This window comes from Protopterus annectens, chromosome 1.part1 (assembly GCF_019279795.1).
Source record: "Protopterus annectens isolate FY-2018-M chromosome 1.part1, PAN1.0, whole genome shotgun sequence".
Lineage (NCBI taxonomy): Eukaryota > Metazoa > Chordata > Ceratodontiformes > Protopteridae > Protopterus > Protopterus annectens.
The window spans coordinates 1,106,967,226-1,106,992,557 of NC_056726.1; positions in this window are offsets into that span (position 1 = coordinate 1,106,967,226).

Consider the following 25,332-nt stretch of genomic DNA (forward strand, 5'->3'; position numbering starts at 1 on the left):
ATCCAGGCATTGGCAAATGCTCAACAACAGATTGCTGATGTTCTGGACAGGCGATTGGGTGACATGGTTGGAATCCTTGACCGTGGCATGGCAATCCACGAGCGTGAGCTGTCTGTGCTGGAACATCTGGTAGGAGTGAGGTGTAAGCCACGTGGATGTAGGCTAGCTACACCACCTAGTGCAGTTCAACGTGAGCGTGCCACCTCACATGCCCACTCCCATAGTGCCGGTAGCAGTAGCAGTGCAGCTGGTGCTGCGCTGTCCACACCAGGACACAGCAGGCCACGTGGACATGGCCCTGGACATTCCCAGCAGGGACACAGTTCCAGTGGACATGTGTCATTGGACAGTAGCCAATCTGTACCTCCGCCTGGTAGTGCCCATGCAACCCTTGGCAGGCACAGGTCACATGACCATGGCTGGACACAGTGAGCTGTACAACCTGGTCTGTACAATCTGGTGCTGTCAATAATACCCCTGTGTAGGCCTCACAAAAGGCAGAACTGTGTGCACACATACACACACACTGCAAACACATCTGTAGGGCACCACAACACCCACATGCATACGGAACAGACATGTCCAATCATATCATTGGCCCTTACCCACACACATGATGTCACCCATTGGTGCAGCCTATGCCCCTGGCATATGATGAAGCCTGTGCCGCATCCCAGTCTTCCACACCATCGGTGCAGGGACATGCTCAAATGGTCTGATGCACAGGGTGAACAGAATAGTGAGATGTGTATATTACATTAGTTGCGTACGACTAATGAGGGAAGTATATATTACATTAGTTGCACAAGAATGGTGAGAGACGTGTATATTACATTAGTTGTGTACTGTTGACACGCACCAGACATACTATGTACTACAGGTGTAGCATGCATTGTTATATGTGCATAACCATGTAGTACAGGTGTAGCATGCATTGTTATATGTTCACAGTATGTGTCTCAGTAATAACAGTAGCAGCATGTTGGTAATGATGCCCTGGTTCCCTCCTTATGGTCTACTTGCATGTGCCTACAGGTAGCAGTGTTTGCAGTCTCCCATGTGTAACTGTGGAGTACTCACAGGCACGTATGGCAATCTCCGCATGCTATACGTAGCCTCAACTGGACAGCTGGAAAGTCTAACATACCACAGATGTCTACAAATATACTGATCCAGCAGCCTGTGTGCAGTTTAATAGGCTACAGTGGCTAGAGATGTGACATCCATACCAGGTCACATCACAGGTATGTTGACATGGTGCAGGGGTTGTACACAGCGGTCTGGACAATGATAACGTTAGAGGCCACTTGATAGCATGAGGCCTCACTGTGTAGCAGTAATATCCTGTCACAGTACAGGAACATGTCCACACTCACGGGGTCAACAACACTATAACGCACACCCCATAGTGTTGAGGTGAGGACACTTGCCTATGTGGTCATCACCCTCACAGTACTGTGCACCCACAACGCGACACAGAAAAGGGACATGTACAGGTAGCCAGTACGGCTAAGACTGATGGCATCAACAGGGTAGTAGACTGCATCACCATGAGGGGTTGGGATCCTGTGTGTTCTGTATGGTAGCATACACCCTCACTCCATGCACCAGACAGCCATACATACACACACACACACACACACACACACACACACACACACACACACACACACACACACACACACACACACACACACACACACACACACTGTGGAGACCACAGCTGTCATACACATACAGATAGCTGATGTGTGTGATACACACACCACACCTGCCTACATCATGCTTTCCACACTGCAGTATGTACAGATGTCTACAACAGTGTACAGGGGTGTGTCACAATTGGGATGTATTTCCCACCATATGTGGCATATATGGTTACACTTGCAAACACACATGGCAGTACTGTGAATGATACACCTGCTATATGATGATACATCTGACCGACATGCAGCAGTATTGGCCGCATTATGTGTACCAATGTTATGTTCGGCAATTGTGCTGCTATATGCACATGGGAGGATGTAAGTGTTACAGGTGTCGAGTGACGTACAGTCGGTAACACCTGACCGCTGTGTAGGTTTTATGTCTTCACCGTCAGGTAACAGTAACATAGCGTACTGTTTGCACATGTAATGGTATGATGGAGTGTGACACACCTGTGAGCTGTACCAAGCGAACATCCATCTACACAGGTGGATCACCACTTTACATACACACATCGATCCATACCTGCTGTACATCCTACCATACTGTCAGTATGTCACCATATACAGGTGTCAATGATGGGGCTGCATTGCAACTGCATGTTGTAGTTAGGCACAGATGAGTTACTTACATCAGCTACTGCACATGCATGGCAGCTGCATGCACACTACAGTTTGTATATGTGTGTTGGTCCTACATGCCTGTCATGTAGCCATGTTTGCATGCATTGCAATCAGTGGATATGTGTGTTGACATACATAACACATGGACTGTTGTATGATATGATGAGTGTCATGGGTAACTAGTAGAAAGGGAATGTGTCCTCGGTCAACATTGCTACCTCATGTACTGTTGGCATTCAACAGCCATGGACCCACCTTCCATTTGCGTGCGTATGATTGCTGTAGCCACTTGTCTGCATGGAGGACAGCAAAAGCTACACTATGTACATATGTGTTGTGTGTGTGGTCCATGCACATGTCCACTGCAATTACATGTATGACATATCCAAACATGTGTGTTCGTTGGTGTGCAGCGACAGCCATCTGTCACAGCTGTGTAAGACTCAGGGCCCCTGTTATGTATAGAGCTGACCTGGTTATATACAGTGGTATCATTGCAATGCATAACACATGATGGAACCCTGTCGGTACATGTGTAGTCTCAACAGTTGCTTTGCACCTATGTACAGTCCACTGGTCATGAGTCACATGGTGTTGTGTTGATGTATTGCTGGTCCAATGACATGGTGATGTCTGAGGGCTTCATTGTAGACTGCAGTGTGTATCTCTGTGATCTGCACCTGAGACATCTGTGATGGCTCCTGAGTGTGTACTGGTCAATACATGTGAGTGGCCTTCATGTACGTGGGGACAGTAATACCATACTGTGCCCTTCCATGTTTAGTATCTGTGTGCATGCAAGACGGCCCTTTGCAATGGCTAAGGGTGTGAGCATGCCCAGTACGCCATTGTGTAGATGGACACACAGTACATTCCAAACGGATATGTGATACTAAGCATGTGGGCATGGCCAGTGACACCTTGTGTCGGTGATGTGCCTCTGTGTATGGGCATGGCCATTGACATCCTGTATAGTGATGGTGGACATCCAGTCAACAGATGTCCATTTTCAATGTCACGATGGATGCCTACATTGAACACACTGGCTGACTGTCTTGCAGGGTGTACTGTCTGTGGCACGTCCCGTATCTATGTAGTGTTGTTGTAGTGCTCCATAGATATTTAGTTGCCCCAATCACATCACTGCCATGTGTTTGTCTATGTCTACCTTGGGACAGTAATATGCTTTCAGACTGCTCACTCTCTATACATTCCCTATCGGCGTTCTTGCTGTGTTCATTAATCTCGGTAGTGCGATGCGTAATGCTGTAGTGTGATAAGGTAGTTAGGTGTATGTTCGACTCCCAGCCCTGCCAAGTGTGTGCCTCTGTGTGTGTGTGTGTGTGTGTGTGTGTGTGTGTGTGTGTTTCCAGCTGCCTGAGGATACAGTAATGCTTTTAGATGCCTCACACCACATGCATTCCATATCGGCGTCTTTGCCTTTGCGGATGATGTCATCCACCTATAAGTATGCCTCTGGGAGTGCTGTGTTCAGTAATCTTGGTAGCGCGTTCTGTAAATGTGTATTGCTGTAGTGTGAACTAAGGTAGTTAGGTGTATGTTCGACTCCCAGCCCTGCCAAGTGTGTGTGTGCGTGTGTGTTTCCAGCTGCCTGGGGACACAGTAATGCTTTTAGATGCCTCACACCACATACATTCCCTATCGGCATCTTTGCCTTTGTGGATGATGTCACCCACCTATAAGTATGCCTCTGGGAGTTCTGTGTTTAGTAATCTCAGTAGCGCGTTCTGTAAATGCGTATTGCTCTAGTGTGATAAGGTAGTTAGGTGTATGTTCGACTCCCAGCCCTGCCGTGTGTGTGTGTGTGTGTGTGTGTGTGTGTGTGTGTGTGTGTGTGTGTGTGTGTGTGTGTGTGTTTCCAGCTGCCTGGGGACATGGTAATGCTTTTAGATGCCTCACACCAAATACATTCCCTATCAGCGTCTTTGCCTTTGCGGATGATGTCACCCACCTAGAAGTATGCCTCTGGGAGTGCTATGTTCAGTACTCTTGGTAGTGCGTTCTGTAAATGCATAATGCTGTAGTGTGATAAGGTAGTTAGGTCTGTGTTCTAATCCCAATCCTGCCATATGTGTGTGTGTATGTGTGTGTGAGAGTTTCCCACTGCATGACAACACTACATTGCTTTTACACTATTCACTCTCTGTAGAATCTGTACGGCGTCTTTGCCTTTGATGCTGATGCTAGCAAGCTAGACGTATGCCTGTGTGAATGCTGTGATCTAGTAATCATGGTAGCGCATTCTGTACATGCGTAATGCTGTAGTGTAATAAGGTAGTTAGGTCTGTGTTCTGATCCCAACCCTGCCAAGTGTGTGTGTGTGTGTGTGTATATCTATTTATATATATGTAATGTAGATAGATATTGATATGTATGTGGATATTAGCACTATTGAATGTGCTGCATTATCTGTACGTGAACACATTTGATGTATGTAAATCTGCTATGGCTCTGTGATAGTGCACATACTGTGTGCTGTAGGGATCCTGGGTTATAGTTGTGTAGTGACCAGTTATTCTTTTGCTGGGTATTACAAGGGACATTGACAACAATGATAGTACAGCACCTTTAAACGGTTGTGTGCACATCTCAGCAACAGTCAGCAGTGGTTGTTACTTTGGAGGATGAGTATGGCTCATATAACTATGTATTAACTGACACTACTATGCAAATCAGGTTAACATTACTGACTCCAGTTTATCCACAGGTTCTGATACAGATCCCAAGAATGTATGTGTATACATTGACAGGTGCAGGACTGGAATATTGTTGAATGCATGAAGGGGTGTCCATGGCCAGTAATGGCGATCTGTACAGCCTGGCAGGTACGGTTTGCGACTGTCCCACAACCTCCTGTATATGGCTGACACATGCTGAAACTGTGTACATGCAGACACAAACACATGAAACAAACAGCTAGGGCTAACACATACACACACACATTGCATCAACATTGGGCCATGCAAACACTGTTGTCCCTCACACACACACATACTTACATGTTGATTGGATGGCTCAATGATAGGCTCTGGAAAAGAAATACCATACCCCGTGCATATGATGACACCTGTGCCACCACCTGTAATGTGTAACATTGATGCAGGAACAGACTAACATGGTGCTGATGCACAGGGTGGCTTTATAGCACTGTATTAATGTTAAAATGTTGTTAACACAAAGTGTGATATCCTTCTAGGTGTATATAAGCAGGCATGATGCATTGCAGCTATGACCATCAATGTAGTATAGTTTACAGCACTGTTGATTCTGAAGATTTATTATCCATCCATGTGCCATTTGACTGATGTGTGTAGTATTGGCAGCATGTGTTTCAGAGTGTGAAGTACGTGTGTGATGTGTGTAGTACAGATTTATACATGCTTACAAATGCATACACTGGTTTACACGGCATTACACGGGCTTCAACATTCTTACACTAGCTTACTCGTTCTTCAACACACGCACATGGACTGACACGTGTGCATACATGCTTACTCGGGCTTACAGGCATGCACAGGCATGAACACACTGTTAGCAGATTTGCAAGAAACTTCAGTGATATCCATGGCATACACCGTCAGTTTCCTGACTGTACCTAGGATAAATCATAACACGCCTCTTCCACTGATGAGTAACTGACAGCAAACATGTAACACATTGCTCTGATAGGTTTACAGTGTTTTATACATGCATACTCATGATGTCACCTATCTTCTACTCTGATAGTCCCCTTAACCTACTCTTCCACTGTAGTGGCTTGGCCCATATGGCATGACAAATTGTGATTCACTATTCTCAGCCTCAATTGCATTGGATTGCCTACTAATGCTTGGTTACATCTCTGACAGAGCGCTTCCACACATAGCAACCAGTACTCAGTAGCCATCTTGTCTTCAGCTTGCCATTCACCTGCATGGCGAACTAACTGTTAACTAAAATTACAATTTCTATGTGTATTTTAAATATTTTTCTTGTTTTAAAAGCGCAGCGTTTTAGTCACGCGCTACGCTTACACACAGGAGATCAGGGGAGGACAAATAGAGTTTTATTAATTTCCAATAGAAAAATATGCCACTGGCTTTATATTTGGCCATTGGCATGCTTCTTCAACTGAATTTACCCTTTATTTGCAGCTGACATTGCTCCGTTTAGCTACTTGCAGAACGTAACTCGGTTAACATCCGAGTACATTTCGGCACATAACTCTACTCTTGCACGGACAGCTTACTGTTTCATGTATCGCAGATTTACATCATTTGAATAGCTTTCACACTACAAATGGGGTAATTTGCATATCCTAACATTGTCCGTGCAATGTTCGTTTTAGGGGCTGTCTTACATGCTCCTACAGGATATTGCTGAATAGTTTGGCAGATATCTTGCCTTGCTCTACACTTCCTCTACTTGTACACGCCGGCCAAGGCTCTATGACTCCTGGCCTAAGCTTTGCTGTGTGCTAATATGTCTATTTGTGGAGTATGCATGGCTGTAGGTATGTTTTGACCTGCTACATCTGACATTTCTACAAAGCAGCTCCCACTTTTATAATTTGTAATGGTGACAGCCCTATAGGTGCTATATATACAGCTGTGACATTTGACATGTCAACACATTTCTGCGGTCCATACTAAACTGACTACTTCAGCGCTCTTCATACCTTCAGATTTTTCTTGTAGTAGTATAGTCGATAATACTGTTTCCTATAACATGTATCTGTTTCTGATACAAGATATATCATTTTATTACACCACTACACACAAGAAGAAATCACAGGCCAGATGCCATTACATTCCTTTTGCAGGACACACTCGACAAGAGTGTTATGTTCCTCACAAAAGCCAACAGGTGCTAATCAAAACATATTTTGCTATCATCTACCTTATGTGTTCACTGGTATTTGTGCTTTCCATCAGTGGCAGAACTCACATGGGAGTGTGGGAGACAGAACAATGTATCGGAGACATTGCATAACACCCTCAGGGACACATTTATTTTGTTTCTATTAACCATCCACATTGACTATCACAGGGCATAACTATTCATTCACATTTATCGAGGTACATGCTTTTGACTTATACATGTTTTGTCATTTGTCATCCCGTCTTTCTTCACACCTGTCCACCTGATATCACTAGTTTTGTACATTTATTTAGGACAGAGTTACCTTCATACCTCTCAACTGTACACATTTTGGGTAAATGTCCCGAACTTAGACTTATAATTTTGTTCCTTTTTTCATAATATTGTGCCTTTCTGGTAAATTAGTGGCAGGTCATTAAGGACGGTGAGGTTGGGTAAATGTCCCGAACTTAGTCTTATAATGTTGTTCCTTCTTTGTTATTATTGTGCCTTTCTGGTAGATTAGTGGCAGGTCATTAAGGATGGTGAGGTTAGACAATAATGACAGACATTAGTAGTTTATAACTAATAACCCTCAAAACATTCATACTAATGAATTATCCATTATTCTATCAACGCTCTAACTATGTCAGAGGAATATTTAAAATAGTCCCTATTTGTACTTATTTAAATATGCCTTTGTCCAGATGTCTTATTCTGAAAGGTTGAGAGGTATGGTTACCATCTTATTTGTACGCATGTACGTCCATGATAATCGCTTACATGACACTGATATAAGTCCCTACATCTTCCCCCAATGGTTTACACAATATCCAGTAGATGGGTTCTTCATTTTTGGAAGGTATAGGCGTGTGCTATACCCACATAGGAATATTAATCACTCCCATGGGGCGGACCTAATAAATCTGTGCTAACCAACACCTGTGAGCCTAGGCCCATTATTGCATACCCATGATTCCCATACCTGACACCCCTCCACAGTAGTCATAAGACATATTTAATGTGAGCAATAATAAAGTATGAAGGCACTTCAATGCACTATCCAATCTCCGCGCATCAGGACATATGTCATACATTCTGTCAACCCATGTGTTATTACCCTTGCACAAGCTACTGTTGCATGTACAGCTATATTGTAGCTGCGGATGTGATTTCCTTTGCTTCAATCATTATAGGATGGTGCCTGTAGTGGGCCAATTTTTGGAGTCCTGCAAAGGACACCTATATCCATGTTTAAAGAGTAGAACTTGCAGATTTGGCACACTGGTACTTTCCGGGCAATGGTTCGGAAAGCAGCAGTGTATTTACCTTTCTTGCATGTCTGTATGTGTATCCATAATAGTTATGATGTAACCTATTTATGTACATGTGTTATATCTACAAGGACAAATGTTTATATGTTTGTTATGTATATATCGATTAATGTAATTGTGTGTGTGTATATATATATATATATATATATATATATATATATATATATATATATATATATATATATATATATATATATATATATATGTCTGTACATTCTTTATTTCATATATTTATTTAGTTTAAGTCTGTGGATATATATCTATACAGAAATATATATATCCATATATAGATATATAAATAAACGTGTAGAAAACAGCATTCATTTGCTATGCTGTGAGTGGATTACACATGTGCAGGCGCGCTTGCATATCCTTATTGTGGGTTACATATGTTTATGAAGTCTTTGTGCTTATGTGGGCTTTCTTAATTGTGACGGTACCAGTACAATATCTGTAATCCGGTTAACGGACATATGCAAAACACACGTTCACCTTTACATATCTAAATGTCTTTACAGCACACATGCATTCATTAACTCATATGTGCTGTAGTCGTAGTTGAACGGGACTGCATTCACGTTGGCCGGATGCTGTAACCACTATACTATTGGTGTTCTGACTCATTTATATGCATACCCATAGTACATAGCTACATTAACATACGCCTCACTGCTTCACTTACAACACAGACATCCATTCTCCTGCTGGGAAAAATGCGGTACTACATATTACACATTCCCTATTCCCTACAGCTCTGGACCCAAGCTGCATATTTAATCACTCCAAGGATATGCAGAACACCAAGGCTTATAGTCCTGGCACATACAAGTCTTTGATTGTCAGGGTGTTCATATGGTGATCTGGGTTTAGGCTTGTCCACCTGGTGAACAGAACTGCCCTGACTGAGTTCAAATGTTAGAGGAAGCACATGGACAGAATATGTCCATTTTATAGAGGTTTACCTGTGTTTACAGACACAGGTCTTTCGGCACCTGTCAGCAGCTTTTTATGTTGGCAATACATAATATGGGTGGGGGTAGTTACAATACATAATCCACGGTGAGGGGTGTTCCTATTCACATTTGACTATTTCCTGTATGCATTCATACGAGGATTATTATTTTGGACATGAATTAGCTACAGGTATGCAGTAGTACAGTAAACAAATGTGAAGGTTTGTTACTGTAAATATGTATGGACCTCTGTAATACACTGTTGTTTTCTGGAAAATCAGTAGCTAGTCATTAAAGACTGACGTCAGAACATAATGACAGACAGTTGAGTTTCAGACTTCATACTCTTCAGGAAATTAATGCAAATGTACAAACTGTTATTCTATCAACTTTCTAAGTTTCTAAGAGGAATCTTTACAAATTGTCCATACTTTTGGGCCTTTGTCCCACTTTTATTCATGGCTTTGTCCAGATATCTTGCTCTAAGAGGTTGACAGGTATACTTTTATTCATGGCTTTGTCCAGATATCTTGCTCTCAGAGGTTGACAGGTATGGTCGTCACACCTACACACACATTAAGTGTCCCTCACACAGTAGATCAGGGTTATCCTGTTTATGTCAGTGCCTTCATCACCCTTATACCATTTGCCACTATGCGAATGTGTGCAATATATTTTCGCTTATTCGTGTCGGGACACGTGCATCATGGGAAAGTGTTTGATCCTGGGTAGTAGGTTATGCATGACCACTTAGGGCTGGACAGTGTCATGCACCTCTAATGCACATTCCAACTTCTGTCCAGATATCTACAGGACTGGACTTTGTGTCTTCCGTTCTAATGTTTACACAGGTTACATATCCCATGAGGGATATCCAATAATTGTACCGATCCACAACAAGAGGAATACCGAACATCGTTTTGGAGTTACGAAAATGTGCTGAGGTCATGTGCAATCCTGCAATCGCCTAGGGGGACACTACCTCCTACATATGCATAGTGGTCACTATGTGTAGCTGTGGCTGCACCAAACCAGTAGGCCAAGTATGGCTGGAGTTGGTGGACGTTCAGGTACGGGAGCAGGTTGTGTGATGTGGAGGGGATGCTGGGTAGTCCATTATGCATCCAGGTGTGTTGCATTTGTTACACCAATTCCATCCAGGTGTGTTGCATTTGTTATGGCCAGTTCCATCAGGACCACCCTGTGGGTATGTGCCGGTGACATATCTATACATTTGTATCACACATTTCAATATTCATCTGTTTGTGGAACTGTGTTCTACAGTATGGTCTGTCTGCTTGTATTTCAGCTGTTTATACATGTGTTTGTGTTCTTTCAGCTTCACCCGTTGCTCCCTTATACACCTCTGGTTCACCTATTCTGCATAGGACACAGTATCACCTTGGAGGATTGTACCATTACCCATCCACCCCACACACACAGATTCCTCACACCCCATACATCACTGCTTTGGTTGTTGGCCCATGACACGGCCAGAGTAACACATTGAATACTCTACATGTGTCTGGTACCTGTATGGTTGTGTGGACTACCCTGCCATGTTTGCTTTCCACATGCTATACCTCACGCACATAGGTACACACCCATGCTTCACTTTCATTACATGTTTGGAATACCCGGGTACTACCCGTTCAACTGTGACACATCCTGACAAGTTCGGCTTGTACCGCTGACTTCCGGATTTTGGCGGCCTGTTGTACTCATTGGTAGGATGCCACCTTTTCCTATGTCCAGGATGGGATATATTCCGTACACATATCCGACTGTAGTGGACAATGCCTCCCCACAGTCGATGGTAGGGTTGCCACATTTTCAATTGGCCAAATTGGGACATTTTTGGTACACACATCACATTTTACAGGCCGACACATACCCACGGTCAGTACACAGGATATAACTTAGACTTCTTGCCTATATAAAAGCTTATTCTTGTAGCAGTTCAGTTGCTTTTTCTGTTTCTTATAACATGTATGTAATTTAGATACAGAAAACCTGTTTAGTGCAACTATTACATAACATATAGGGAATAATTTTGTCCTATAATCTCAGGACATTTGCCATTGTTACAGGTTTTTGTCAGGACACAACTGTCCAAAGAGGGACTGTCGCTTGCAAAGTGGGACAGGTGGTAATCCTAGTCGATGGTATGGATAATACAGTTACTTTCAGCCTACATGTGTCCTTATTGTTGTGGCTGTTTGTATGCTCCTTTTGTTTCGTTTACATGCTTATTCTATTTCCTATCACATTTGGTATGTGAAATACGGACATCCCTTTTGTATGTGACTATTACATGCCTTGTGGGATATAATTCGGACATATGGTCACTAGATATCTACATTTCTTGTGTATTTTGTTATGAACACATCAGCCCAGCTGTGTACCCTCCCTCACATTATGGGTCAGCTGCTGACCCTCAGCACTGGGCTGGACATACCTACTGGTGGATCGCTAACATATGATGCATTTCATTTCCACTTGGTATGGCTATCTACACTGCATTGGACTATGGCCACACGGTCTTCCATGTCATTTGTTTGCGGGATAGGGACCCGTTATTCCCTACCGCGCATTTGTGTTTGCTTCATCACTTTGTGTTCGCAGGTGCTTTCTTGCATGCTTTGCATACGTTTCAATATCCAGGGACACTGACTTGGTTACTATCTTGCAACCTGTTATATGCAAGCATTTTAGGTTGCACATCGATAGCTGCCATTTCCATGCCTCCGTGCAGCACTTCGACACGCCCTATGCACTTGCGCTCCTTTCCTGTGCATGTGGCTGTGTCGGCAGTGCGCCTTCATTACTATGCATTTGGTGCTACTGCACCATCTTCACGCCGCACAGTCGGCGCAAGCCTAACGCCGGCCTTGCGCTGAGCTTCATGAATCCCGGGGATTATGTAATGTTCCTTTCTCAAGGTTAAATTTTACACAAGGAAAACTGTTTTTTTCTGTTTGCTTTTGAACCTTGTCAGTCAAAACACCATACTGCCTCTTTCATTCACAGCAGTTAGCTTCCATTTTGGTTCAGTTTCTTAGACATTATATAAAGCATTTTTTTCTCAAGGCTTTTGTGTAAGAAAACAACAAAAGTATTGCATGTTCCAACAAAACCCCTTACATCTAAACATTTAAAAAAGTTTTTTTTGTATGAATATAGAAGTCGATCTTGTAGAAATGAATACAGAATAGTTGTATACAGTAAAATGCCTTGGCATTAGTATCTTTATAATGAAACATAGCCAATTTAGTTATATTCGAATTCACTGAATACTTTATTTTTCTACATTCATTAACTAATCCAGCAATTTTCATATCTTAGAGGAGAAGAGAATATGATTTGTTTGTATGTGTGCTTGAGTGCATGTGTATGCACATGCCAGTCTATCTGTGCTGTGTGTGTGTGTGTGTGTGTGTGTGTGTGTGTGTGTGTGTGTGTGTGTGTGTGTGTGTGTGTGTGTGTGTGTGTGTATGTATGTGTGTGTGTACACATTTCTACATTGGCACAATCTAGCTGAAATGTATGACTGTATTTTCTGTGAAGAATTGTTCTCTGTTTTAAATAAATAAGTTGAAAACATATCTTTAAATCTATAGTGCCATATTTTAATATGTTTTCTATTATTTTAAAGTTAGTACCAGTTTAGCTAGCCATCAGTCTCTCTCTCTCTCTCACACACACACACACACACACACACACACACACACACACACACACACACACACACACACACACACACACACCATTTAAGCTTAATGCTGAGCGATAAATCCTTCATGTAACTTACTTCTGAGCTGAGCGATAAATCCTTTCTGTGTGAGGAGCGACATGCCTTATAAATAAATCCTTGCCTCGAGCAGCAAAACATTCGTTCGAGCCTTCATCTGTTCCCAGACGAAAATTAAATAGCCAGGCAAATCCTTTCCAGCTGGAGCTGTCTAAATAAATCAAATAGCTAGGCGAGCCATTCTAAATAAATCCTTTCCGGGCTGGTTCATTTCTGCTCACAAAGCATTTGAACCAGCCGGAAACCCGGAAATACGTGCGCTGCAAGCTGAATTTGGACAGGCTGGTAACCCTGGTGAGCTCATGTCATCGTGCACACGATGACATCAGCTAAAGCATGAAAAATAAAAAACAAAGCGCAAAAATAAAAAAATAAAACAATCAAGAAAAAAAAACTGAAATGAAAGGGTGCAACTCGGGAATCGTGGTACCCCGTTATTTGGACCGCAAAACGTGGTAAAAACTGAGTAATTCAGGACAGTTGGGAGGTATGGGTGGTGGTCTTCTCACTTTTTTGTTATCTGATATTTAACTGTTAGCCTAGAGGGTTTCCTCTGTACTTTAAGTTCTAGCCACAAAGTTTGAGAATTCATTTTATGCTCAATTTCTGAAAGACTTGGTTGGCTACAATTGCCTGCATTAGAAGCTGAAGTTAAGTGCAAACTTGCAGTACTGTATTTTAGTCTTCTGTTAAGTGCAAACTTGCAGTTTTAAAAGTACTGTATTTCATTTTTTCTGTTACCTAATTGTTTCACTGAATAGTGTGCTGTGCGTCTCTCTGCAGTCAGTTCCCTACACACCCTCCCTGTTCTTGTGTTGGTATTAGTGTTGGTGGCTCTGGCATTGCCCGCCCCTCCTGTAAGTCTGTATTTGAACACTCCTCCTGAGTCCATCTCATTTGCTCACTTAAGCGAATACAGTGCGATCATATTCTGAGTCTAGTGTTCACTCTACTTCGGTTCTTCCTTCTTCTCTCCTTGCACTTTACTAACAAACTAACTTCACTAACAAAAAAAAAAAATTGCACTTTATTCATCTGCTTTTACTGTATTTGTGTTTCCTCCTACTTTATTTTTTGCCACTTTTTAAAAGTACTCAGTTTTATTTATTCTGCTGCATTTATTACTGCTTGGTAGTAGCCTGATTAAATTATAACTGTTATTCTAAGTCTTTTGGTTTAAGCACTTCCAGTTGTTTTACATTAAGGTTTGTGGTCTGCACTGTTGTGGCAGGACAGGTAGCTTACATCCTTCTAAGCTGGGAATTGCTGATTGAAGGCTCAGTGTCTGTTATTCTAAAAGTGTCTTAGTTCTGGTTTAAGCACTTGGGCTTCAGCCCAGTTATTCTACATTAATATGGTTTGTGGTTTGCACGTTTGTGGGAGGAGAGGCTGGATTCTGCCCTTCTGAGCTGGGAATTTCTGGTTACAGGCTTACTATGCCTGCGTATTTGAAATGTTTCTTTCTGAAATTGGTGTGCCTTGTTGCTGTAGCATAGATGAGATTCAGGCCTGCTGAATCTAGCTTTGTTTGTATAACTTGAGCACTGATCCAGGCCATCTTTTTTGGAGAAGGTTCTCCTGCACCCTAGTGGTAGGAGTGTGCAGTTAGAACTTGTCTGATTGAAGACTGCTGGAACAGGGCTAAGTTTTGAGCTTTTTCATGAGTGCCGGAACCATAGAGTGCAGGGGAGGGCCATAGAGTGCAAGGGAGGCCCCCCCCCACACTTTTGCAGATCACCTCTGCCCTTTCCACACCTCCCAGCTGTTTTTTGTGAGCAGGATTATTCAGAAGCTGCAGCAGAATGGAGTTTGTTTGCTGGACTGTAGGACAGGGGTTAAGTTAAATGCAGAGTGGAGTGGAGAGTCTGTCTATCAGAGTGAGTACATTAATTGCAGAGTGGATCAGCAGGGGAACTGTGTGTGTGTGGGTGCGTGTGCGTGTGCGTGTGTGTGTGTGTGTGTGTGTGTGTGTGTGTGTGTGTGTGTGTGTGTGTGTGTGTGTGTGTGTGTGTGTGTGAAAATGCCCCCAGCAGGGTACATCTAGTGGCTAGAGGTACTCAGGCTCAAACCCTATACCTTGAGTACAGGCAAAAAAAAAGCCTAAAGTCCCTAGCCACCATCACTTGTGAATTTATGCCTCACATTTTTGTTCTGTACCTTCTGTTTTGCAGGAGTGGTAAAACAAAAACTTTTATTCTAGCAATTTTCTAAGGTTATAAAAGGCTATAAGATCAGTATATGAAATGTGTCCCTATTTTGGGGTTGTATTCCCCCATTATTGGCTTTGTTCTGTATTTTTGTGCTAAGAGGTTGAGAGCTATGGTGAGAAGTGAGAACTGAATTCACTAAATGGTATGATAGCCATTTAAGTTTGTCTTCCTGTCTTTCACGATACTGCTGATTTAGTTTAGTGGTATGTTGCTCTGACTGTAGTGCGCCGTGTTCTAGGTTCAAGACTTGGCAGTGAAAAGCATGGTGGTAACAATGTTTTATGCAAGCAATTTTCCAAAATTATAAATGCAATGTTTAAAATGTCCCTGTTTTTTGGCCTTTTGCTCCCCCCCTCCCCCACACCAGTTGAAAAGAAGTTCAAGAAGCTGTGCAACATGCCTATGGCTTACACTACTGTGATTCTGTATTGATATATTGTGTGTGGAAGTAGACTGTTATCATAGAAATGTTCTGAATAGGGCAGTTTTGTCATTATTGGTTAATGCATTTTTGTTTCATTGCTAAAATTTAAAATGCGCTAACTTAAGCCTAACAAGTGTACTGTATTACACAAGGAATATAATTTAATACAATCAGGAAGGTGAATCAAATAATGCATACATGTATGCATGGCCCTAAAAATGTGTTTGAAAACAGCCCAGAGGAATGTGTGAAAGGCTCAAAATCATGGGCAAATGTTAAGCTTTACTTTTGTTACCAAAGCAATGGATGAAGGTAAAACAGTTCACACCACATTACCTTGACCTGGCCAAGCCTTTTGACACAATCCCCTACTCAGGTGTAGTACAAAATATGAATAATTAGGAGCAAACACTTACATCACCAGCTGCACTGATGACTAATGTAGGAGCAAACACTTACATCACCAGCTGCACTGATGAATAATGTAGGAGCAAATACTTGCATCACCAGCTGCACTAATGAATAATGTAGGAGCAAACACTTACATCACCAGCTGCACTGATGAATAATGTAGGAACAAACACTTACATCACTGGCTCCACTGATGAATAATGTAGGAACAAACACTTACATCACCGGCTGCACTGATGAATAATGTAGGAACAAACACTTACATCACCAGCTGCACTGATGACTAATGTAGGAGCAAACACCTACATCACCAGCTGCACTGATGAATAATGTAGGAACAAACACTTACATCACCAGCTGCACTGATGAATAATGTAGGAACAACACTTACATCACCAGCTGCACTGATGAATAATGTAGGAACAAACACTTACATCACCGGCTGCACTGATGAATAATGTAGGAACAAACACTTACATCACCAGCTGCACTGATGAATAATGTAGGAGCAAACACTTACATCACCAGCTGCACTGATGAATAATGTAGGAACAAACACTTACATCACCAGCTGCACTGATGAATAATGTAGGAACAAACACTTACATCACCAGCTGCACTGATGAATAATGTAGGAACAAACACTTACATCACCAGCTGCACTGATGAATAATGTAGGAACAAACACTTACATCACCAGCTGCACTGATGAATAATGTAGGAACAAACACTTACATCACCAGCTGCACTGATGAATAATGTAGGAACAAACACTTACATCACCAGCTGCACTGATGAATAATGTAGGAAAAAACACTTACATCACCAGCTGCACTGATGAATAATGTAGGAACAAACACTTACATCACCAGCTGCACTGATGAATAATGTAGGAACAAACACTTACATCACCAGCTGCACTGATGAATAATGTAGGAACAAACACTTACATCAACAGCTGCACTGATGAATAATGTAGGAACAAACACTTACATCACCAGCTGCACTGATGAATAATGTAGGAACAAACACTTACATCACCAGCTGCACTGATGAATAATGTAGGAACAAACACTTACATCACCAGCTGCACTGATGAATAATGTAGGAACAAACACTTACATCACCAGCTGCACTGATGAATAATGTAGGAACAAACACTTACATCACCAGCTGCACTGATGAATAATGTAGGAACAAACACTTACATCACCAGCTGCACTGATGAATAATGTAGGAACAAACACTTACATCACCAGCTGCACTGATGAATAATGTAGGACAAACACTTACATCACCAGCTGCACTGATGAATAATGTAGGAGCAAACACTTACATCACCAGCTGCACTGATGAATAATGTAGGAACAAACACTTACATCACCAGCTGCACTGATGAATAATGTAGGAACAAACACTTACATCACCAGCTGCACTGATGAATAATGTAGGAACAAACACTTACATCACCAGCTGCACTGATGAATAATGTAGGAACAAACACTTACATCACCAGCTGCACTGATGAATAATGTAGGAACAAACACTTACATCACCAGCTGCACTGATGAATAATGTAGGAACAAACACTTACATCACCAGCTGCACTGATGAATAATGTAGGAACAAACACTTACATCACCAGCTGCACTGATGAATAAGGTCAGAACAAACACTTACATCACCAGCTGCACTGATGAATAATGTAGGAACAAACACTTACATCACCAGCTGCACTGATGAATAATGTAGGAACAAACACTTACATCACCAGCTGCACTGATGAATAATGTAGGAACAAACACTTACATCACCAGCTGCACTGATGAATAATGTAGGAACAATTCACTTACATCACCAGCTGCACTGATGAATAATGTAGGAACAAACACTTACATCACCAGCTGCACTGATGAATAATGTAGGAACAAACACTTACATCACCAGCTGCACTGATGAATAATGTAGGAACAAACACTTACATCACCAGCTGCACTGATGAATAATGTAGGAGCAAACACTTACATCACCAGCTGCACTGATGAATAATGTAGGAACAAACACTTACATCACCAGCTGCACTGATGAATAATGTAGGAACAAACACTTACATCACCAGCTGCACTGATGAATAATGTAGGAACAAACACTTACATCACCAGCTGCACTGATGAATAATGTAGGAACAAACACTTACATCACCAGCTGCACTGATGAATAATGTAGGACAAACACTTACATCACCAGCTGCACTGATGAATAATGTAGGAACAAACACTTACATCACCAGCTGCACTGATGAATAATGTAGGAACAAACACTTACATCACCAGCTGCACTGATGAATAATGTAGGAACAAACACTTACATCACCAGCTGCACTGATGAATAATGTAGGAACAAACACTTACATCACCAGCTGCACTGATGAATAATGTAGGAGCAAACACTTACATCACCAGCTGCACTGATGAATAATGTAGGAACAAACACTTACATCACCAGCTGCACTGATGAATAATGTAGGAACAATTCACTTACATCACCAGCTGCACTGATGAATAATGTAGGAACAAACACTTACATCACCAGCTGCACTGATGAATAATGTAGGAACAAACACTTACATCACCAGCTGCACTGATGAATAATGTAGGAACAAACACTTACATCACCAGCTGCACTGATGAATAATGTAGGAACAAACACTTACATCACCAGCTGCACTGATGAATAATGTAGGAACAAACACTTACATCACCAGCTGCACTGATGAATAATGTAGGAACAAACACTTACATCACCAGCTGCACTGATGAATAATGTAGGAACAAACACTTACATCACCAGCTGCACTGATGAATAATGTAGGAACAAACACTTACATCACCAGCTGCACTGATGAATAATGTAGGAACAAACACTTACATCACCAGCTGCACTGATGAATAATGTAGGAACAAACACTTACATCACCAGCTGCACTGATGAATAATGTAGGAACAAACACTTACATCACCAGCTGCACTGATGAATAATGTAGGAACAAACACTTACATCACCAGCTGCACTGATGAATAATGTAGGAACAAACACTTACATCACCAGCTGCACTGATGAATAATGTAGGAACAAACACTTACATCACCAGCTGCACTGATGAATAAGGTCAGAACAAACACTTACATCACCAGCTGCACTGATGAATAATGTAGGAACAAACACTTACATCACCAGCTGCACTGATGAATAATGTAGGAACAAACACTTACATCACCAGCTGCACTGATGAATAATGTAGGAACAAACACTTACATCACCAGCTGCACTGATGAATAATGTAGGAACAAACACTTACATCACCAGCTGCACTGATGAATAATGTAGGAACAAACACTTACATCACCAGCTGCACTGATGAATAATGTAGGAACAAACGCTTACATCACCAGCTGCACTGATGAATAATGTAGGAACAAACACTTACATCACCAGCTGCACTGATGAATAATGTAGGAACAAACACTTACATCACCAGCTGCACTGATGAATAATGTAGGAACAAACACTTACATCACCAGCTGCACTGATGAATAATGTAGGAACAAACACTTACATCACCAGCTGCACTGATGAATAATGTAGGAACAAACACTTACATCACCAGCTGCACTGATGAATAATGTAGGAACAAACACTTACATCACCAGCTGCACTGATGAATAATGTAGGAGCAAACACTTACATCACCAGCTGCACTGATGAATAATGTAGGAACAAACACTTACATCACCAGCTGCACTGATGAATAATGTAGGAACAATTCACTTACATCACCAGCTGCACTGATGAATAATGTAGGAACAAACACTTACATCACCAGCTGCACTGATGAATAATGTAGGAACAAACACTTACATCACCAGCTGCACTGATGAATAATGTAGGAACAAACACTTACATCACCAGCTGCACTGATGAATAATGTAGGAACAAACACTTACATCACCAGCTGCACTGATGAATAATGTAGGAACAAACACTTACATCACCAGCTGCACTGATGAATAATGTAGGAACAAACACTTACATCACCAGCTGCACTGATGAATAATGTAGGAACAAACACTTACATCACCAGCTGCACTGATGAATAATGTAGGAACAAACACTTACATCACCAGCTGCACTGATGAATAATGTAGGAACAAACACTTACATCACCAGCTGCACTGATGAATAATGTAGGAACAAACACTTACATCACCAGCTGCACTGATGAATAATGTAGGAACAAACACTTACATCACCAGCTGCACTGATGAATAATGTAGGAACAAACACTTACATCACCAGCTGCACTGATGAATAATGTAGGAACAAACACTTACATCACCAGCTGCACTGATGAATAATGTAGGAACAAACACTTACATCACCAGCTGCACTGATGAATAATGTAGGAACAAACACTTACATCACCAGCTGCACTGATGAATAATGTAGGAACAATTCACTTACATCACCAGCTGCACTGATGAATAATCTTCCACCAAACACTTACATCACCAGCTGCACTGATGAATAATGTAGGAGAAAACACTTACATCACCAGCTGCACATCACCAGCTGCACTGATGAATAATGTAGGAGCAAACACTTACATCACCAGCTGCACTGATGAATAATGTAGGAACAAACACTTACATCACCAGCTGCACTGATGAATAATGTAGGAACAAACACTTACATCACCAGCTGCACTGATGAATAATGTAGGAGCAAACACTTACATCACCAGCTGCACTGATGAATAATGTGGAACAAACACTTACATCACCAGCTGCACTGATGAATAATGTAGGAGCAAACACTTACATCACCATCTGCACTGATGAATAATGTAGGAGCAAACACTTACATCACCAGCTGCACTGATGAATAATGTAGGAGCAAACACTTACATCACCATCTGCACTGATGAATAATGTAGGAGCAAACACTTACATCACCAGCTGCACTGATGAATAATGTAGGAGCAAACACTTACATCACCATCTGCACTGATGAATAATGTAGGAGCAAACACTTACATCACCATCTGCACTGATGAATAATGTAGGAGCAAACACTTACATCACCAGCTGCACTGATGAATAATGTAGGAGCAACACTTACATCACCAGCTGCACTGATGAATAATGTAGGAACAAACACTTACATCACCAGCTGCACTGATGAATAATGTAGGAACAAACACTTACATCACCAGCTGCACTGATGAATAATGTAGGAGCAAACACTTACATCACCAGCTGCACTGATGAATAATGTAGGAACAAACACTTACATCACCAGCTGCACTGATGAATAATGTAGGAGCAAACACTTACATCACCAGCTGCACTGATGACTAATGTAGGAAGCAACACTTACATCACCAGCTGCACTGATGACTAATGTAGGAGCAAACACTTACATCACCAGCTGCACTGATGAATAATGTAGGAGCAAACACTTACATCACCAGCTGCATTGCAAGCTTGGCTCACAGGATGCAAGAGATCAAAACATGGGAAGAGACCAGTCACAATGGAGTCCCCCAGGGTTTGTTGCTGAGACTTTTTCTGTTCGGCATATACATCTCAGAAGTAAAAGGAAATGCCAAAGAGCTTTGGTCAGCTAAGTTTGAGATGACTGCAATATAGGAGAAGTTATTGAATCCCCAAATGACTTAACCATCAAGCAGGAAGATTTGTCCCAAATAACTGTTGTCAAAATCATGACGATGTCCTCTGAGAACTTATCCAATTGTTTGGCATTTGGAAACTGTGTGTACAGTGACCTAACATTTGAACAACATGTGCCCAGAGTCATAAAGCCTTTCTATATTGCACAGCTTATAAACAAATTGATTGTGACTAGATCTAGAGATGATGTTGTCCCCCTTTACAAAGCTGTCATTATGTCAGTCTTTTTGTATAATGCCCACTTTGGCATGTATCTGTCCAGCCCTATGCAACAACTGGAATACCTTCAGAGATATCTTACTAAAAGGATATAAGTCCTAAACAATAGGTCTTGCATGGACCACCTCAAAGATTTATTACTATACTCAGTATCCTACAGAGTGCTTAGAGGTGTTATGTCTGGCATACAAAGCATCCTCCGACATAATACAGATGGATCTACTGAACATCAGCAAGTCAAATGGCATCAAAAATATCCAGTCCAGGTATCTAAACTGAATGTTGTAGAGAGATGGATATATCACAGAGGCTACCATTGTTCCGGAAAAGACTATCCATAAAAATAAAGCAAAGTTCATCCAGCCATATTCAAATGCAACTTGGATCTAAGGATGGGTAATAGAAAATGTACTCCTGGATTTCCATTCATGCCACTAATGAATAGAGGCAGTTCCTAAATGCTGCATCCGTTACATGCCCCCCTCAAAGTATCTATGGTATGATCACAGTTTTTCTCACTAGGGCTAATATACAATTATGACCCATGGAGATAGCCAAGACCAATCAGAAAATGTTAATTCAAGCACCAAAAGGGACTTGGCTAAGCTTAAAATGTCCTCCAAGTGAACCTATGTTGTGGTAGCAAATAGTTCTAAAAAAAATACCCTTTTTAGTTCACTAAGTGCCTCTGTCACCCTCTGACCCCAGTCTTTAATAGCTTCTGGCACCTATGAGCTTTTTTATGATTAATTGGGTAACTTGCTTAAATCAGTTTGTTTGTTTTCTATTGTTTTATATATATATTAAAAAAATGTACTTTAGTCATCTGCTTTTACTGTATTTGCGTTTCTTCCTACTTTATTACTAGAGGCATTGATTACAACTCTGATCTGAGATATATATAACAATAAGTATTCTTTTCTGTGCATTTAAAGTAGTTTTTTTATTGTATCTGCTTAATTTTGAGAAAAAACAAAACCAAAAAAAACAAAAAATATATACTTGTTTCCCACCTTTCTAAGCTAGTATAGTCCAGTTTTCAGCTTAGTGCAGAATTCAGGGCTGTGTTATAAATCTCTGTGTTTGCCCATACCTTACTTGGATAGAAAGAAGTTTCTCTGTTCACCTGTGAGAAAGGGGAGCTTTGAGCAGCTTATCTGTCCCTAGAGGAGTGGTTTCAGCCCAGAAATTAGTAGTTTATTGGCCATTTTGGGCTAATTTCTATCTCTTTCATTTCCCTGCTATAAAAAATGCATTTACCCAGTTTTGCACGCTGGGCAGCACATGTTAGCTGGTGTATAACTATTCCCAGCTCCACAAAGTCTCCTCTTCAAATTTTCCCTCGGAGCTAGACAAACTTTAAACTTAAACACTCAAGCCATTCATTTCTCAGCCCAGCACTTGCTCAAAACTCATAGCAAGCACTTATAAACCCTAGTAATAGACCCCCCTATACTGTACAGAAGGACAAGGCTCACTATTCAACCTTACAAGCCAATCCAGTAAAACAGTTCACTGTGCCTATCCAGGCATGTCCAAAGGGCAGTTTCAGGTTTACTCTCCAGTCCAACTGGTGAATCTGAGCATTTTGAGGCAATGTTACAACTGCCTCATGTACACAGACAACCCTCTCCTCCTACCACCAAACAATAATACATGCGAGAGATTCAATTATCCAGCCAAACTGGAGGCTAAGCTCTCTCAACCCAAGACTGAATCAGACAGTCAAGAGGAGAAGGGAAATACTTACATCACACCACCAGTCTCACATAGACCCATTAAACTAGCACTGGCAAAAAACACACATAAATACACAAAAACATACTCAGAGGCTTTAAATAAAAATCTGCAAAAGCAACAGAGACCTCCAAAGCAGACATCCAAGCAAACTCCATCCCCCAACTCAAACCATGAAACACATACTTCACAAAACCAGTGTGCCACGCAATCACAGCCCTTAAGGCAAAATAACATACCCAACACACTAGTAATAGGTGACTCTATAGTCAGGCACACTGATGTTCCCCTCACTAGGCTGAATAAGGAGAAAGTTACTGTTAGCTGCCTGTCGGGTGCCAGGATCCGCCACATAACACAAGCACTCAGGTCACTCCAGAACAAGTAGAAATACAACTCTGACATTGTCCATGTTGGTGTGAATGACCTGATCCATACCTCCCTGGACAACATGAAAAGAGACATGGAAGAGCTCTCTGGTCACATAGCCCAAGCTAGTATGACCCTGACCCTGAGTAGCATCCTGCCCTCACCAAGAATGATACCACAGTATAAAGAAAATTTTATCAATTTCAACAACTGGCTAAGTTTCTGGTGTTATTCAAAGGGGATCCGGTATCTGTCTGCCTGGGATGACATGCTCGACAAGCCATGCTGCTTTTATAGAGACGGCTTGCACCTGTCACCCTTAGGCTTTCTAATACTGGCCAAGGCTCTTGCTACCCCCATAGTGCCTCTTTTAGGAAAGGCTCAAAAGACAAACCCACCACCGTAAATAGCACAAGTAACAAAAAACTGAGGGTAATGCTACTCAATGCCAGAAGTCTAAACCTCAAAATGCACACACCCGAGGCACTCCTCAGTATGGAGAAAATCAATATATGAGCAGTAACGGAAATCTAGTTTAAGGCTCCAGAGAGCACCCCAGCACTACCAGGCTACAACTCATACCATACATTTTGGCCACATAACCCTGACCGAAAAACAAAAGGCGGGGGGTATCCATATTCAACAAGGAAACCCACATCTCCAGGTTAGTGGCACAGAACGTTGCTTCAGAGATCACCCACGTGCAACTAACAATGGGCAAAACTGCAATTCAAATTGCAGCTTGCTACAGATCACCCACCACCTGGATATTCACATCCCGACCCCACTCCCTGCCCAGAAAACCACAGTGAAAAACTTCTCTAAACCAAATTTCACACTCCTCAAAACCGAGGTGGAATCCTTCAAAGCCAACCAGGCCTGTGGAAAATATGGCCCAGACCGCAGAATCCTTTATAAATGCAT